Source organism: Antechinus flavipes, chromosome 5 (assembly GCF_016432865.1).
Source record: "Antechinus flavipes isolate AdamAnt ecotype Samford, QLD, Australia chromosome 5, AdamAnt_v2, whole genome shotgun sequence".
Classification (NCBI taxonomy): domain Eukaryota; kingdom Metazoa; phylum Chordata; class Mammalia; order Dasyuromorphia; family Dasyuridae; genus Antechinus; species Antechinus flavipes.
In genome coordinates, this window is record NC_067402.1 from 75,953,015 (window position 1) to 75,967,926 (window position 14,912).

Sequence of the window (14,912 nt, forward strand, 5' to 3'; positions counted from 1 at the left end):
CTGAATAGGTTAATATTTGGTATGTTTATCAAAATGGCTGATGCTAGGGAAGGGGTATATGTACATATATATGCATGTATATGTATACATTACATATACACAGACATACATTTATAAGGACATATATACATTATGCACATATATATGTCCCTCTCTCTTTATACACACATACATACACCCACACCCACACCCACACACATACACACTATATATATATATATATATATATATATATATATATATATATATATATATATATATATATATATATATATACACATCTCACATTGAGTGATCAGGATTGAAAAGGACACACACATAAACTCAAAATGTTAAACACTGAAAAACAATTTTGACACAATGGACCAGAGCGTAAAAGCTAATAGAATGAAAATGAAATCTAATAGGGACAAATATGAAGTTCTGAGTTCAAAATATTAATCTAAGTATAATGTGAAGGATGCACATATGACCTTTGACAATGGTAATCAACATCTTCTTGATAATCTCATATACATAGGTTATAGTGATATTGTTCCTTGTTCATTCTTCTACCTATTGAATCAATCTTCAATCATTTTGCTGACTTTTTATTAAAGTCACACTCACCAACTATGAGTGTTTACCACAGCAATGCCCTAGATTATCTTCTCTTCTCCCTCTGTATTTTTTCACATGATGTTCTCATCATGTCTCATGGATTCAACTATCAACTTTATGATGATGCTTCTTAGATCTCCTTATCCAACCCTAACCACTCTCCTAACATTATTTCTTATCTTTCTTACCTATTGAACTTCTTGAACTGGTTGTCTGTTAAAAACCTTAATTCAACATTTATGAAACAACTCATTATCTTTTCCTTAAAATCTTTTTCCCTTTTTAATTTTCATATTACTTCAAGGGCACTGCCATTCTTCCAGTCATCTAGGCCTGGAACCTAGAAGTCATATGTGTCTCCTCCTTTCTCTTTTACTCTACATGTCTAATTTGTGACTAAGTCCCACTGATTCCATCTTTATGAAAACTTTTGTATATACCTTCTATTCTCTAATATTGCCACCACCCTTCTGTTTTCCCTCAAGTCTCAATAAAAATTCCCCTGCTTCAAAAAGTTCTTTTCCATTTTTCTTAATGCTACTTTTCCCCCTTTTTATTGAATAGCTTCAATTTGCATGCTTCTCCTCCCTGCTTTAGACTGTGAACTCTGAAAAACCTACATAGTAAGCATTTAACAAAGGTATGTTAACTGATATTGAGTCTTTTATATTGCAGAATCTTTCTGATTGGCTTGATGCCTCAATGTTCCAATTTACAACTAATTTTTTATCTTCCATTTATTTTTCTGAATGTTCTTAAGACTATCTGGCTTACTTAAATCTCATGCCAAGCTTTCTGCAGACTCATTTTGATTTCTGCTGCTTTTTTTTTTTAATTTTGTTATCCAACCATACTCATAATCTTCCATCTTTCTCTCCTGTAGTATTATGAAATTATCTTGTTCTATGAAGTTATATCACTTTTGATTGCCACTCCAATAGCCTATTTTATATTAGGCATAATTCACAAATCAAAAGTTATATTCAAAACTAGTGTTTTCAGTTTCAATATTACTTAATTTAGAAGACCAAGTTGAAGTCATTTTAAATGTTTTATGTTCCTCCTTATCAAAAATTTGCTGTTAACTTAGATTTTTGCTATATTTAGTATTCTCTAACTGAACACAATTATGAATCAAGTGACATCTTCTATGTAGAAGTCACAAATCCTCTTAATTGCTAGTATGTTTAACTTTTTTTTCCCTATTTTTAGTGCTTAGATCTGTGTCAGGTACAAAAAAAATAACACTTAACATATGCATATTGGTTGATAATTTTCTCTCTTCTCAAATTATTTTATATTTATCTATATGTAGCATTCAGGCTCTTTTGCTCCAACATTTTGGCTTGTAGTTATTCTGAATTTACCTTTATATGTGTATATTCAAGACCATGATGGAACCTACTTGAAAGCATATCCTTGACAAATTTTAAGGGCATGTATATATATCTTGGAAATGGAAAAATGCTACAAATTATGAATTATTGATTATCTAGACATAAGTGATGGTGAAAATTTTACCAATGCACATTAAACATTTCCTCTGTACATTATTAAAATAATTGCATTTCATTTATTTTAGCATTTATTTTTAAAAAGAATTGAATTCCCAAATCTTTCCCCCCTGCTAGTCCCTCTCCTATCCATTGAGAAGGCAAATGATACTATATCAGTTATAGAGGTTAACTCATGAAAAACATATTTCCATATTATCTACATAGCAAAAAAAAAAAATACAATATTTTTTTTAAAGGGGGGAAGAAGTATGCTGCAGTCTATACTCAGAGTTAATTAATTTTCTCTCTGTATGTAGATAGCATTTTTCTTTATGAGTCCCTTGGAATTGTCTTAGATCATCATATTGATCAGTTAATGTTATGCTTTTACTGTGTACAATATTCTCCTGATTCTGTTTATTTTACTCTGTCTTTGTCAGACATAAAAGATACCAAAGCCATCCATTGAATCCTGCACCAACACCAGTGCTCTTGACTTTTGTCTTGCAATAGTGAGTGCAATTAAGGAAGAATGAGATGAATAACTTTGTGCAACTCCACTTCACTTACATCCAGTTCATTCATAAATCAAGACAGCATTCCATGAATTTTTGGTTCTCTTAAAAAAAAAGGAGGACAAAGAACAAGAACATTTTTAATATTATAATAGATAAGTTTGATATATTTTTCTAAGATAACCTATTTCTTATTATCTTTTAATGATTTATCAAGTGGGAAATGATTCTTATTTTTATAAATTTAGATTAGTTTCCTATATATTTGAGAAATAAAGTCTTTGTCAAGGAAACCATAAATTTCTCCCGTTTCCTACTTTTCTTCTAATTTTGGCTGCATTGTGTGTGTGTGTGTGCGTCTGTGCGTGTGTGTGTGTGCGTCTGTGCGTGTGTGTGTGTGTGTGTGCAAAATATTTTTTTAAATTTCATGTAATAAAAAATATCCATTTTATTTCACATAATCCTCTCTATCTCTTTTTTGGTCATAAATTCATTTCTTATCCATAGATGTAACATAGGAAATTTTCCACCCTCATTAATTCATTAATGATATCAGCCTTTATGTCTAAATTGTTTAATCATTTTTTACTTTATCTTGCTCTATACTTAGCTTATGCCAAACTGCTTCCCAGTTTTCATAGCAATTTTGTCATATGTTGAATTCTCCAAAAGCTTTTTTTCTTTTGGTTATCAAACATAAGATTACTATGGTTATTTATTTACTACTTATACTGTATATCAATTTTTTCAGCTGATCTACCACTTTATTTCTTAGGCAATGACCTGCTGCTTTGATGATTTTCACTTTGTAATATAGTTAAAATTTGGTACTTTTAGTTTATGTTCCTTCAAAATTTTTCAAAATTGATTCTTTTGACATTCTTAATGTTTTGTTCTTCTAGATGAATTCTGATGTTATTTTTTTCCCTAGCTCTGTAAAGTAATTCTTTGTTAGTAAGATCCCTGGAATATACTACTGGAATTTTTTTCTGCCCAGCCTTTTCTTAGGTGTATTACTCTAAAATTCTATTTGAGGCTTTATATTAAAGTTTTTTTAAGGGCAATATTGAAAGAGGTGGGCTTCATTGTTTCCCTTGGATTCCTCTGTGTATATTTTTTGTTTCCAGAAAGTAATTTGTTAATATTTACAGCTCTCTTATATGCACAGTCCAATCTCCTGATAGAATGAATATGAACTTTTTCAGAACTGGACTATTTAATAAAGAATTTATTGATACATGCTGTATTACCTCAGAAGAATTTTAGTTTCTTAAACTTAGGAAGTTATTTGCTATTTGTCTTTGTACCAATGTTAATTTTTGACTCTCAAATAGTAATCAATAAATACTTGATTTTTTAAGAATTAAAATTTAAAAAGAATTTCCACATTGGTAGATAACCAGTGCCTATTAAGACAGAGTCAATTTCATTTTGTGATTGCCACAGCCTGTGGGTAATCACTTTATTCATCTTGAAATATAGGAAGCCATACTATGAGAAAATCACAGTTCCTTATCCTCTTGGAACCCCTAGAAACAAAGTTAAGAAACTTAGCATTACATTGTACAAGGCACATGATCTGTTTGAAATAAAACAAACAAACAAAAAATAGAATCTTTATATCTTTGTAATATTACTTTCCTTCCCACATTCTAAAGATGACTAAAATAGTAATCTTTTGGTTCCTTGCCAGATATTCTTTCTAGCATTTTTGAATATTTGCACTGCCTGTTTGTTGCCTCCAATTCTTTCCTCCACATCTTCAAATTTTAGAATTTATCTCTTTCTTTAAGGCATGATTCAAGCATCATCTTCAGCAAGAAATTTTTTGTGATTTCTTTCTAGTACCATTCCAATGTCATTCTTTGCCATTAAATTGCTTTGTACTTATCTACTTTTAATGAAGGATATTTATTATCTATATAGATATTTTTGTATTTTTCCTTTCCCCATTATAGCATAGTGTCCTTGAGAAAAGGAATTGGTTCATTTATTGTATTTACCCAGAGACTTAAGCCAGATTTAGAGAGTTCCTGAGACAGATAGCTCCCTTTCCCTATACAACTTTGAATTGTATATAACCGGTAACCACATCATATTTTTAATAATATTATGAGTGTTATATAGGATCTTTCTGTTAGTCTCTTTTTTGTGGTCACAGGCTTTCCATGGAGTAATCTCAAAAGTGGGGAATTGGTATGAGGGATTGTTCTCACAGATAAGAGCATTCTTTTCTCCTTCCCTACAAAGCAAATCTCAACCCAGTGACATTGTATTAGATTTATCATATCAAGCATTTTCTAACTTGCTTCCTGAAGGAAATATTTGTGCTATTGAGATATGAATATTTTGAAACTTTTACGCTCTTTACTTTCCTAAATGAGAACCATATTTTCCAATGTAAAAGACATGGTCTTAAGATGGGCTCACAATTGCAGTGAAGTAACTGAGTATCAAAACATAGGTTGATTTAATTTGGAAGTTTTCACTCTATTCTTCATAAGATTTTGCTACTTCTTTGTCCTTTTTAGCAAAAGACACATAAATTGTAATTGTCTTCACATTTTTCTGTTGGTTTATTTTTATCATGAAAAAGAGAGCTAGCCTTTGAAAGGCTTCTCATACTTGGAGAAAATTCAATTTAGAGAAGCAAAAGTTTCAACATATAGCACATTTTACAATGGGTGTAGCTGTGCCACTAAAGGGGCTATCTTATATACTAAAGAGTCCAAAACTTATCTATACACTATGAATGATAAAGCTTCCAATCTCCCAGAGCTCAGGAAGGGAAAAGTAAGAAGGAAAAAAGAATTAGAATGGGACTTTGGGAAATTTAGCTGGGGCTGATTAAGGAAGTACGATTATGGTCTATAACTCTACTATGTTAAGAAATATTTTCCCTCCATTTCTCAGTGTTTTGGGACAATAACTCTGTCATTCCCTATTAGAGATAGTTTTGATAAACTGCCTGACAAAAGATAACTAAATTGCCCATAAAATTCTACTTCAGGTTGCCTTTGTACACCCATTAAAAAAAGTTCTCTCACTTCCTTTATTTTCTGAGGGGAAAAAAACATGCAACTAGTCATTCTTCCATTTAGATGTAACTTCTTTATATCTTTTTGGTTTCAATTTAATTAAGATGAAAATACTGATATAACTCAGTAGTATATTAACTTCTGGTTCAATGAACACTATTGAGAACATCAAACCTCAATATAAGTGGCTTACAAATTATTTGCTAATTAGCATGATGTTTTCTCTTTTCCACCACTTTTCCATTATCACTATCAAAACTGAAGGAGAAAAGTGGGGCATTTTAGAATTGTATGTATTTTGAATCACCCTTGCTGAAGATTTGATCATTTAGAGCCCAATATTGTTTTTTTTTTTTACCCCCTCAATATACTTAACTAGAATATTGTATTAAGGAACTTGTAAAACTTAAGGGAATTAGGAAAGGTGATTGAGTTAATCTGTCTCTCTTTCCATCATTAGAATGCTGTCTAAATGAGCAGTTTTATGATATAATCTGAAACCATCCTAGAAAGATAAAATATAGTCTACTTATAAAAATATATGTATCTGTAGAGCAGTTTTTGGAATGAAATCTTAGGGACTGTTTTGTTGGCTCTTACTCTCATGTTAAGGCACATGGCTATTCATTATGTCCCTGAATATTTCTAAGTTAAGTGTGATCTCCCAGGCTCACATGATCTCTGTTTTGGAACTGGCTATAGATATGATCAGTATAAATGTCATCAAGTGGTATGTGTGCAGGATCAAAAGAAAGCAACAGCTCACTCATAAAATCTCCTGCATCCTTACAATATATAAAAGAAACTGTTCTTATATGTGTTACATGGTAATTTCTAGAGAGAAAGACTTACATTTTCATATGGCTAGTTGGTAATATGGATACGTTACTCATATATGTGTGTGTGTGTGTGTGTGTGTGTGTGTGTGTAATCATCTGTAATATGGGTAACCATATGGATAGAGCAACTTTGCAGTTTGGACAAAGAACTTTGTTTAGGCTCAGGAATTAAAGTTATCAAAACAAAAGCAAAACAAAATAATAGTAAAGATACTACTATTAGAATCTAAATTTTTTGAGAGTAGAATCTGTTTCATTTTTGTTTTTGAAGCACTTGGACCCTGTACAGTAACTGATTTATTTCAGAAACTTAATGAATGCATGTCAATTAATTGATTTAGAGCAATTTTAAACTTTTCTAAGTCATTCTCTAAACTCTAAAGAACAAATAAATAATCTACTCATATTTAGTAGTGTCTTGTATATTCAAGATGAATTAGCTGGCAAGTACAGGGAATTAAAAGGGATCCCATTAAAATTAGTCTTTGGAGAAGAGAAAAAAACTGTATTTCTAGAATTGTACTCAAAGACTTTCTAGGTTGGTAAAATCCTACAAAGCTTCAGTTTTATTAGCAAGGTCTCTACCTGTATTGGCTTTTGGAGTCACACTTTATTTCATTACTTATGTATTAGGTTTCTTGAATGGTTTTAATATTTTGTTTTTGCCTTTTTTTAACCATTCTCCATTATAAGGTAAATTTTTTTTTGGTCAGTTTTTACTTAAGCCCTCTCTTCTGGAGAATAAAGTGTTGCAGAGATGTAGAGTCATCAGAAAGATATTAGGGTGAACCATAGTAAGCCCTTTCATAATTATAACTGAAATAAAGTCATTTCTGTAGTCACAAAATAAAGTTTTTCTTTGATGTCCTAAACAAATCAGTCTCCAAAGCAGTCTTATAAAACTTTTTATTGAAATAACAGCATTGTCTTTTAAATAACAAAATAGTACAAAGCTATGCTAACTGTTGCTCCTATGTCTACATTTCCATATAGGTAGCAGCTTCCTGAATATATCAAAAAAATATACATTTGAATACAAGAATCATTTCTATTTAAATGCACACTATGGAAAATGAGAGCTTATTCCAGAACAATGAGATAATCAAGGATAGAAAGAAAAGGCAGGTGATAATATTAGTGGTGCCATGTTACTGGTTTGAGTCCTGACAAAAAAAGCTAGAGTCAAATGCAGTCTGGTTGTCCCAAATCCAGAAATGATGTTTAGTTTTATCATTAGCCAATGATATTGGTCAGATTTTACATAGGCAGGCCAGATGGCAGAAAATCAGACCATATCCTTTTTTTTTTTTTTTTTTTTTTTTTTTTGGTGAACATTTGTAAATGAATATACAATCTAGGAATAAATATAGGGATAAGCATATGGAAGGGAAAAAAAAAAAACAAACAAACAGAATAAAGGATGAAAAAAATAAATTGGAACCAGGAAATGTTAATAATCCTTGTTTAAGCCCTCATAATTGGGGAGTATATGTCTTGTCTGTTCAGTTCTTTAAAGATGATTTTCAAATGATATTGTATCAGAGAAATCTCAAAACAAACAAACAAAAATTATGAAATGGGTAAAGAATTATGGGTGGCATTTTTTTCTTAAAGATCATAAAGGTAAAAGAGGAGAAAAAAGGAGAAGAAAAGGGATAGCTGCCACTATCACATGGTTTTGTAAATATAAGGTTAAGTGCTACATAAATATTTGTCATCTGAAACACTATTGAGGGAGCATCTTTTTCATTGTTTTGGAAAAGATGAATTTCTCAGAGATCAAAGGATTCCACTTTTATGGTGGGAAAGGAACTTAATGTCTGTTTAGTACATTTTCTTTATTTTATATAGAGAGAAATGAAGTCACAAAGAGGTTGTGACTCATCTAGGGTTACACATGGAATGATAAACCAATAGAATGACTCTTTGCTTTTAAACCACAGTTAAATCCTACTTTATGAAGCACCTCCTTAAATCCACATTAATCCCAAAAAAGACTCAAACACATTGAGTCCACACATATACATATACATATATGAATATGTACAAAACATACATATCTATCTATCTATCTATCTATCATCTATCTATTTTAAATAGAAATAAAGAAGCATTATAATATAATACATAGGGATCTGGCCTCAGATCTAGCTATGTAATCCTGTATGCCCTGTACTGCTTTGTGACTTTGGGCAAGTTATTTAAACCCATTTGCTTTTCTCATCTGTAAAATAAGCTGGAGAAAAAATCCACATTATTCCCAGAAAGACACACAAACACATTGAGTCCACACATAGACACATATCTATATGTGAATATGTATAAAACATACATATCTATTTATCTATTTATCTATATATCTATTTTAAATAGAAAGAAAGAAAGAAAGAAATAGAAATATACACTATAATGTATAATGCATAGGGACCTGGCCTCAGATCTAGCTGTGTAACCCTGTATACCCTGTACTGCTTTGTGATTTTGGGCAAGTTATTTAAACCCATTTGCTTTTCTCATCTGTAAAATAAGCTGGAGAAAGAAATGGTAAAATATTCTAGTATTTTTTTCAAGAAAACCCCAAATAGGGTCATGAAGAGTTGGACAGGACTGAAATAAATGAAGCTCAATAATCTTAAAGTTGTAGATATGTCTAAATTTGTCTGTCATCTATTTAATTTATTTTCTCTTATTTCCCTTGTTGATCCTATCTATTTCTCTTTCACAAGAAAGTGCAGACCATTATGTTTAATTAGAGTGGGAAGAAATAATCCAACACAAACACTGTCCAGTCTAAATCATTCTTTTTAAAGATGCACAGATGAGGAAACTGAGCCCCAGAGAGATGAAGTGACTGAATCAGGATTACATAGGCAGCATATAGCAAAGATAGGATTTAAATTCAAATTCTTTAGTTCCAAACTGTTGTATCTCTGGCACTGTGGGACTCCCTCACCTCCTCCTTTTTAAACTTTTTTTGAAAATCTACTACTGGACCTAAAATCCAGTTCACTAAAATCTATTGCTTGATTATTTCAGTTATGTCTGACTTTCTATGACCATTTTCTTGACAGATACTATAGTCATTTGTCCTTTCCTTCTTCTGCTCATTTTATAGATGAGGAACTTAGGCAAATGGTTAAATGGCTTGTCCAAGGTCACACAGATAGGAAGTGTCTAGTGAAATTTAATTTTCCTGATTCTAAGCCCACTTCCTTTCTGTCCCATCCTAGAAGTACCCTGTAAATGTCATTGAAACACTGAAAATTATTGAATAAATAGCCCTTCTATCTACCTGGATAGACTGTGTAAGTGCTTTAACCTAGCAAATCAGGTGGTAAAAGTTAATTCATACCCTTTGGCATTTAAGACAGTCTGGTAATTGGTCTTTGAAAGACTTTTTATCTTAAAGATAAGAGAAAGTAAACCTGCATTATCAGAGATGAATCATGAACTTTTCAATTTGCCTTTAAGGTTATTTTTACTTCTTTCTTGATTCCATTAATGGATTAAAGCCTAAGGAAAAAAAAATAATGTTGGACTACAAATTTGATTCACCTCCTTAGGAAGGTACTTAATGAATTATATTATTCAGGAATAGTCATAATCTTTCCTTCTCAAGAAAAATTCCATCAGTTGTCTAGAGATAATAAAGTATAAACTGCCCAAGGGAGGAACTTTCTATTCTGTTACCTGTGTTTTAGTCTGGTTATCAGTAAGGGTAAGGAGGTTTTTGACCCAATGTTTTGTTTTTTTTTTCCCCTCTGAAAAATTTACTATTAGAAAATAACCCATTCTGAAAATCACTGCATCTTAAAATTACAGGCACTTGAAAGGAGTAAAACTCTGAGACACTTAAATAAATAGAAAAACAAACCTGGCATGACATCCATTGGAGTACATAAAATACACCTCAAACCCATAGCTTCAGAAACAGTGTTGGAGAATCAGTATATTCATTTAAAAGTTAATTGAACTAGTAATCACACTTTCCACAAGCTAGAAATAATGGTTTGCTTCCTTGTGAAAATGTTAATGAGGTTATATCCTATGCATTAGTTGAATAGTCTTAAAAATGGTTATGAAGTTCACTAATAAAATTATTATTATTAGAAGACCATAACTGGCTCTGAATATACTAACTACTTTGTGCATTGTCATGCATCCTATTATCATTAAAATTCAGAAATTCCACTGGTTTGTCAGTATTGATTTCTTATATTTATTTTAAATAAGTGTCTTCTTATAAACCAATTTAAACATGTATATAAAAATTTAAGTCCAATTGTATTCAGAAATCTCTATTAAAGTCCTATGAAGTATAAGGCATTGTATTAGTTTCTGGAAATATGAAATAAGACCAAAATATTCTCTGCCCACTGGAAACTAAACTTCAACTGAGGAAGTAGGAAGCTCAGATAAATAAACAAACCAAATGCAAAGAAACTGAATGTAATTTCAGGAGAGAGAATTAACAGTGGAAACTTTGTACTGAATGTAGCAACTGAGCTATAATTTTGTTGAGATTGGGAAGGGGACCCCAAAAGTTTGGGTTCACAGACTGGTATTGGGAGGTATCTCAAAAGAATTTGCAGACTTGAACCTATTTCCTAGTCAAAGGACAAAGTTTTTTTTAATTGAAATGCCATTACAAGCAAACTGAATTCCAAAAGAAATTAGCAAAGAAACAGGAGCAAGGAGAAACATTTATCCAGCTTTTTATCATTGCCATGCTAATTCCATGGTGCATAGGTAGGGTCAGGGAATAGTTTCTGGAACTTGGTTCTCTCTGACCAGATTATCAGTCAGCAATGATGAGTTGTCTATTTAGAATTAGACAGATTGTTGTTCTTAGACTAGGAATGTGGAGAGTCCCTGAGGCAGACTCCAAAGCCAGAAATTTTAGGATGACTGACTTATTGTTAGAAACAGAAGTCCCCCCAAAATAAGGGGACAACAAAATTATTGTTATATTATATCACTTTGAGTAATTCTAAGTATCTTAAGAGGCAAAGGTAAGGAAGGAAAATATTCCAAACAGAGAGACATTCTAAATATACAAAGCCACAGTGTGGAAAGACAGTATTATGTATGAGGGATAGCTGATAGATGAATTTGACTAGACAGAGTCTATGAATTGTTAGATTATGTAATAAAAATGGAAAGGCATCATAGGCTATCTTCATCAATATGTCATTCAGTGAAAAATTAACTCAATAATTAAGTTCCTAGTATGTGCTGGGCAATCTACAAAGACTTAGGAATTTAAATAAGAAAAAGAAAGAGAATCTCTGCCCTCACAGAATTTAAAATGTAACGGGGGAAGGAAAGACATTAGAGGAAGCTGAAATAGGGTAATAGGAATATCCAGCACAAGATCATGGTGGAGAAACTTAAAAGACTGGAACTGGGTTAGCAATAAAGGCATAGTTGGTCCAGGATGCCCTTTGAAAAACTCTTCACTGGGGGTAAGATGAAGGAATCAAGATAGGGGAGTAAAGGCAAGGAGTTTCCTCTGCTTTTTCCTAAGCCCCTCCAAATACCTTTAAATAATGACTCCAAAAAATCCAGAGCAGCAGAACCCAGAAAATATTGAGTGAAACAATTTTCCAGCACAGGACAACTTACAAAGCTGGCAGAAAAAGATTGTTGCACTACGATGAGGGTGGAGTTCTGTTGGGTACAAGCCACACCAGCATAGCTCTAAACTCAGTAAATCAGAAATAGGCCTCAGGGTAACTGAATCAGTGGCAGCAGTGACACTGTCCAGAAGTCTCACCTCATAAACACCAAATAGAGTTTAAAAGGTCAGCAGGAAAGGTTTCCCACATCAGGGTAAGAGTTAAGTGCAGTCCAGAGTAGGCCTCTCCAGTATGGCCCCTACTAACCTTGGCTTGTTTTTTTGATCATTTTTTAAAGGTTGAGGTCTACTTTTAGATCAAAGGGGAGAATGTTTCTTCCTCTACAGGCAACTATGGCTTTATGTTACACTGGGGCTAGTGCTATTGACTTCCTTCCTGTGCTAGATAGGAGTGGCTAACCCTCAAGTTATGCTGGAGTTCAGGAGCTCAGTATTTGATATTATGTAAGGAGAGGTGCATTTACTACTCTCTTGCATCATGTTCTGGTCTATAAATATGTGACAAACAATATTTTTTTTTCACCTAACAAGCCAGGAGTGTACCTTAGGAGCTACTGAATCAGTAGTGGCAGTTGTGGCATCCAGAGCTCTCAGCCCAAAATAGAAAGGGGATTGAACAACTGATCAAAAGGAGATTACATGGGTATCTTGGGTAGTCTTGAAGCAAGATTCTGTTATTTTGCCCATATTCAAATCCAGGATACAGTCTTGGGTGGCAGTCCCAGTGTAGAAAGAACACTAGCACACTAGAGCTTGCAGCTATAGTGGATTGGAGAAGCTCTTCAGAGATCCAGGTTAAAAAAAAAAATATTTTTTGTCACATATTTATAGACCAGAACATGATGCAAGAGAGTAGTAAATGCACCTCTCCTTACATAATATCAAATACTGAGCTCCTGAACTCCAGCATAACTTGAGGGTTAGCCGCTCCTATCTAGCACAGGAAGGAAGTCAATAGCACTAGCCCCAGTGTAACATAAAGCCATAGTTGCCTGTAGAGGAAGAAACATTCTCCCCTTTGACCTAAAAGTAGACCTCAACCTTTAAAAAATGATCAAAAAAACAAAAAGAGCTCTGACCATAGATAGCTTTTATAAAGATTGCAAAGAGCAGAATCTGTTCTAAAGTGAACTCAAACCCTGAAGACATGAAAGGCAAAACTTCTCCAGAGGAAGTCTCAAAGGATGTTATGAGTTAGTTGCCATCTCATAATGCTTTCTGTCTTTTTTTAAATGAAGATTCATTTATTTATTTGTTTGTACAAAAGCTTTTTAATATAATATGAATCTTAATCTCATTGGATTTGCCTCAAGGAGAGAGTATCAGACTAATATATTGTGATAGAGAAACTTGTTTCTTCCTATAGGGGAAATAGAAAGGGAAAATGATAAGAAAGGTGAGAGCAGTTGTAAAAGGGAAGGGCTGTTTGAGGGAGATGGTGTTCATAAAGAAAACACAGTGGAAAGGAAAAGAAGGAAAGGAAAGAGCTAAGTATAACTTGGGGGAAATGAGATGGCAGTAAATACAGAGTTAGTAATTTTAACTGTAAATGTGAAGGGGAAGAATTCTCCCATAAAACAGAAGCTGATGACAGACTAGATTAAAAGCAAGAATACTACAATATGTCGTTTACAAGAAACACATTTAAAGTAGAATGATACATATAAAATAAAGATAAAAGGCTAGATAGAGTACAATCTATTATGCTTCAGCTGAAGTAAAAAAAAAAAATTGCCAGCATCAAAAATTGAAAGGGTGAGCTTACCACCAATGACAAAGAAATAAAGCAATAATAAGGAAGAATTTTGCCCACTATATGGCAGCAAGTCTGACAATCTAAGCAAAATTGATTAATATTTATAAAAAAATAAATTGCCCAGGTTAATAGAAGAGGAAATAAAATACTTAAATCATTCTGTTTTAGAAAAAGAAATTGAACAGGCCATTAATGAACTCCCTAAGAAAAAATTTCCAGGACCAGATAGAATCACAAATGAATTTTATCTAACATTTAAAGATCAATTAATTCCAATTCTATGTAAACTATTTGGAAAAATTCCTTCTATGACACAAGTATAGCATTGATACCTAAGCTAGGAAGAATGAAAACAGAGAAAGAAAATTAGAGAGCAATCTCCCTAACGAATATTGATGCAAAAAATTTAAATAAAATATTAGCAAAGAGATTATAGCAACTTATCACTATTACCATAATTGGCCATATCAATAACAAAACAAACAGAAACCATATGATAATCTCAATAGATGCAGAAAAGCCTTTTGACAAAATATCACACCCATTCCTAATAAAAACACTAGAGAGCATAGGGATAAAGGGAGCCTTTCTTAAAATAATAAGCATTATATATATAACCAACAATAAGCATATTTGTAATGGAGAGAACCTGGACATATTCCCAATTAGATCGGGGTGCAACAAGGAGTCTTATTATCACCACTATTATCCAACATTGTACTAGATATGTTGGGTTTAGCAATAAGAAAAAAAAATTAGGGGAAATAGAATAGGCAATGAGGAAATAAAACTATTACTTTTTGCAAATGATATGATGATATACTTAGAGAATCTTAGAAAATCATCCAAAAACCTACTGGAAATAATTCACAGCTTTAGCAAAGTTGCAGGATATAAAATAAACCCACACAAATCATCAGCATTTCTATATATCACTGACAAAGCCCATCAGCAGCAAGAGATAGAGAAAGTCCACTTAAAATTACTGTAAATAAAATAAAATACTTAAATCATTCTGTTTTAGAAAAAG